The sequence below is a fragment of the Anomaloglossus baeobatrachus genome, chromosome 2 (assembly GCF_048569485.1).
Source record: "Anomaloglossus baeobatrachus isolate aAnoBae1 chromosome 2, aAnoBae1.hap1, whole genome shotgun sequence".
NCBI classification, from domain to species: domain Eukaryota; kingdom Metazoa; phylum Chordata; class Amphibia; order Anura; family Aromobatidae; genus Anomaloglossus; species Anomaloglossus baeobatrachus.
Window position 1 is genome coordinate 779,567,097 of NC_134354.1, and position 5,076 is coordinate 779,572,172.

The following is a 5,076-nucleotide window of genomic DNA, read 5'->3' on the forward strand; positions in this document are numbered from 1 at the left end:
TGGACTGTCAGCGGTGATCCGCTGCAAAAATCTTAAAGTCGCCATCTTTGCCGCCATTTTGGGCGCGAAAATCTCCCGCCCAGCACCTTCTTCCCCAAGCGTTGGGCGCGAAAAAGAGGCTCCGCCCACCTGAGAACGCGGGCGGAAGTGAAGCTCCGGAGGACCGGAAGCGAAAGGGAAACTTTAAAAGTTGCTGGAAGGACTGCTCCCGAGTACCAAGGGGGAGCAGTAGGAAGGAACGGCAGTTCATGTGACCGGGACTGTAAAGGCAGGGACGCCAGGACTCTGCCAGCATTTGGTTCCTGGAGAGGCCGCCGCAGCGATGCACCGACCCGTTACCCCTGTTACCGGTAGCGGAGCCCGCAGCGCCTGTTGGGGAGGACCCAGACCTGGGGTCCCCAGGCCTCACCTTTGTCACCGCCCTGCCACCGGCCCCGGCAGTCCGCCCGGCCGCGACGGAGATGACGACGGCTCCGGCAGTCCGCCCGGCCGCAACGGCAGCGAAGTACCGGTCCCGTTGACCCATCTGGAACCGTTTCTGGACTGGGGTCAAGGGGTGCTGCCCACTTCCTAGGGGCAGCACCAAGGCTAGGTTGTTTGGGTGGGTGACTAAAGGACCCGTTACGTTAACATTATTAAAAGTGTTATTTGTTGTTGCAACGTTGAAGCAATGTGCATCCCGCTGTGGGAAGATTGAAAATGTTTAAAATGTTTTATTCTTTTTCCAGTTTTAATAAATGTCGGTGCCTAGACGGCCCGAGGACGGGCCGTGTTTTACCAAGGGAGTGTGTGACGCCCTGGCACAGCCAGGTTGTCACAGAAAGAGTTAATCCTCCTTGGTAATCTGATCTCACACCGGTGCAGCCAGACAAGCACAGCCCCCAGTGTAAGGGAAAAGCAGAGGAGAGGGGAGGGGCTGGAGCAGAGAGTGTGTGGAGGGCAGACAGGACAGAGGTCTGGAGTTTAGCTCCCAGGCTGGGAGTGAAGCGTTCTCCAAAAGGGCCGGGGCAGGCCGTAGTGAGGAAGGGGCCAGAACAGGTAGCCGGAGCCGGGCGGTGGCCCCTCGGTACCTGAGTACCCGGATCACTACAGGGGAGAGGATTCCCCGTTCCCGGCTGAGGAGAAAGAGGAAGAGAGAGGAGAAGAAGGCACTTTGCTGCAGGGAAGGAACAACAAGGGCTGCTGCACCGTGTGTGGGACACTAACACCCCCGTACCGGAGGCCGCGGACACCGGCAATTCTTAGTTCACCAGTGACTCCGTGTGACTTTCTTGTGAGTACACCCGTGCCCTCGGGCACCGCACTGCAGCACTGCGCCCTGCTCCCTGCTTACCCCATCACCGGGCCCCGGGATCACCAACCCCTACCCACGGAGGGGCAACACAACACCTAGCTGCTCCGCTTCACCATCCCCGGGATCCCCGTATTGAGCAGCGGTGGTGCTACACATCACCACAACCGTGGGTGGCGTCACGGACAATATCCCAACACCCAAATACCCCTTTTACTGTGGAGCCTGGGATCACAGACCGGGTCACGCTACCGTGATACCCACAGAAGTGACCCTGTGGCCCGGATCTGAGTACCCCTGGTCCCCGGGCGACACACATGCGACCTGCTGATCCACCCCGACTAGTGCTCAGAGGCAGAGTGGTGGCTGAGGATGCAGTTGTAGACGTGCTACCAGTACTCCGACTCTGTCCAGGAAGGCGCAAGGTAACTTCGTCATCAGTTGCATCCTCCTCCACCACCTCTGTTGACCTCCTCGAGTGCCTGACTGTGGGTTGACAGTAGGTGGGATCTAGAACTTCCTCATCAATTGTTGTGTTTGCACTCCCCTCATCCTCAGACCGAGCCTCTTCTTGCCCTGACCGAATATTTAAGTTGTCATCCCAATCTGGTATCTGCGTCTCATCGTCATCAGTATGTTCCTCATTGTCTATAACAACAGGTGTTACAGTTGGTGAAAAAGGGTCAACATTATGCTCAGAAACTTGGTCCTCACGGCCTGAATCAGAGTCACAAAGGTTCTGGGCATCACTGCAGACCATTTCCTGGTCTGTACTCACTGTAGCTTGGGAGCAGACCTCTGATTCCCAGGCTATAGTGTGACTGAACAGCTCTGCAGACTCAGCTATCTCAGTTCCACCATACTGTGCAGGGCGGATGGAGACTTCAGAGCTGGGAGAAAGCAAGTTTGATTGGGATGACAACTCAGAGGACTGGTGTTTTTTGGATGTGGTAGTTGAGGTGGCGGAGAGGGCACTTGTTGGACCACTTGAGATCCATTCAAGCATTTTCCTTTTTTGGCCATCATCTACCTTTGTTCCAGTTGTCCGTGTCCGTAAAAAAGGGAGCACATCGGATTGTCCACGGTAAGTAGTAGACATCTTACTTTTGCTGGAAGATTTTTTATCTTCAGCAGATGTTAATGGAGCTTTGCCACCTTCCACACGGACAAACCCTTTTTTTCCTTTTCCAACATGCCTCTTCCCCTTTCCACCAGCATCTGTCATTTTGCCACTCATTTTGATTGTGACAAGATTGTGCACTTAAAATGTGGTAGTAAAATTGAGAGGTGGTGTAGATTGCAGCGGTGGTCTAGCTTTATTAACAGCAGAATAAACAACAATAATTATCGCTGACAATGCAACTACGGCCCTTAAACTGGCAGCAGTGTTTGCTAGTATAATGGCTTAGTAACAATGAGTTTGAGTGTGCAATGCAGGCAGAGGTGCTGCAAATATCTTTGCACTAGTGGGGCAATACAGAAGTCCAACAGCCACTTTTAGGATGCCACTAAGTTCACTCAGTGTTTGCTAGTATAATGGCTTAGTAACAATGAGTTTGAGTGTGCAATGCAGGCAATAGTAGTGGTTATACCTGGCTCACTGTGTGAATTGTAGGTGCTCAGAGGAAAAAAGCATACAGTAAAAGAGAAAAACTCTGGCACACTGAATGAAAATACGAAAAATAGAGATGCTTTTGATTCTTCAAACGTGTATTTATTTGTGCATGGATCACAACAATTTCTCAAATCACATCCAACGTTTCGACCGCGTGTTTTACGGTCTTTATCAAGGATGGAATATTATCTAAATGTTAGATAGGTGATATATGATAAACATTCGTCACAACGAATCAATGGGTAAATATGCTTGAGATCCTTATGCATCAAATTTTCTGATAAGTTGTTGATAATGAGATCCACTTTGACAAGTGAGGTACCATGTGAGTCTGAATGAAGATATACGGGATATTCTATTTTGAAAGACAAAAAAATACACAATTTTTTTGAGCTATATGACAACATGACAAAAGTTATGGATACAATCAACTAGCCTATGAGAAATACGGGATTACAAATGACATATTCGATATGAAGTCATAAATAAACACCCACCTAAATGTTAGATAGGTGATATATGATAAACATTCGTCACAACGAATCAATGGGTAAATATGCTTGAGATCCTGTACAAATAGTGAAAATATTAGTATGAACGTCACATAATATAGGAATCTTACAAAAGATCATAGTGTGCATATACATTATCTACCTTATGCATCAAATTTTCTGATAAGTTGTTGATAATGAGATCCACTTTGACAAGTGAGGTACCATGTGAGTCTGAATGAAGATATACGGGATATTCTAAACAAATGTACATATGAACATTATTATAATCTGTGTGTCATACACAAATGAAAAATACTGCACACTATGATCAATATATATCTTTATCTGGGGAAATTCACTGATATGTATGATCAGACGGAGTATAGGAAACATAAAGCATAAGACTACCTTATACACTCCGTATTAGCAGCCGCTATGGAAGGAATTAGTGATTCTGTAAAGGATATTCTCCTTTTTCTATAGAAAATAAATAACTCCATATTAGAGACATCATGAGAATCCATATGACAAAATAAACTCTCAGTCTGTCAACTCCAATATAAGGCATATTTAGCAATGAATGAACAAAGCATGATACAAGAATTACCTTAGTCTGGTATGAATCAACAACCAGATCAATAAATGATATTAGAGAGTCATGTCTCTGAAAGGCTATGTTGAGGACCTGCTAAATATATGACAAGCATTAGACAAATATTCCAGCTAGATGGCTCATATGAAACAGTGCTCAATAAAGCACATACCTTACAAAAATACTGTTGATTTAATAGGGAAAACAGCAAAGCTGTGGTGATGTGGGTCTATAAGGAAACGACATATAGAAAAAAATAAGTATGCTCTGTGTCAGGTGAAGATAATGACAGCCTCTTACTCGCATACCTTGTAATTGGTGGTTCAGGGTGAAGGCCCTCAGGATGATGTGCAGGGTGACTAGCGTGGAGGCGCTTTATATACTAAGTTGTGCGTCCACTTCCTATTCAGTGGAACGCAGTGTGCTGGCAGGTGAACCGCACGCCGCGCATGCGCAGTGCGCTGAACGCACCGCGCATGCGCCGGGCACGGAACACAGGCCAGTATGTGGGGATGTGTGTCGGCTGCGTCTAACTTACGTGGAACGCAGCGTGCTGGCCGGTGGAACGCACGCCGCGCCCGCGCAGTGTGCAATATGTCATACACACCACGCAGGCGCAGGGCACGGAGCACCGGTCAGTGTGAGGGGATTGGTGTAAGACGGAGGTGTATTTTGTGCAGTGTCCATCCCTATTTTGCAAGGGATGGACACATGTGATCTGGGCGGCGTAGTGCACACCACGCCCACGCAGCCCAATTGCTTGAACTACGTGGGCACCGGGCGCAGAACACCGGCCAGAGTGTGGGAGGACCTACATAGATAAATGACACATGGTGTTCTGGCACATGAATCGTGCATCGCTCATACCCAGCACAATATCCTGTGCAGCGTACTCGAGAAGCACGGAACATATGACAGTATGCAGATGATTATGAACATTAAGACAATATACTAGACCCCTTGACGTGCATATTAGTGCCAGGTAGTGCTCTGGAAAGGTGAGGTGACGTATTCTGGTCATGGGTGATTAGTGTCACGAGAGTTAAGAGGAACCTGGAAAAAGAAAAATAAATTAGTATAAGTA

The 5,076-nt window shown here is 48.0% G+C and overlaps 1 long non-coding RNA gene across 1 annotated transcript; it reads right to left on the reverse strand.

Moving 5' to 3' along the window:
• Positions 1–3,360: 3,360 nt before the first annotated feature.
• LOC142290725 (uncharacterized) lies at positions 3,361–4,058 on the reverse strand. The gene is made up of 4 exons (XR_012750370.1): positions 4,008–4,058; positions 3,809–3,877; positions 3,561–3,655; positions 3,361–3,474 (listed from the first exon to the last, which is right to left on the reverse strand). It is a non-coding gene; the product is annotated as an uncharacterized LOC142290725 (long non-coding RNA).
• Between the last annotated feature and the right edge of the window lie 1,018 nt (positions 4,059–5,076).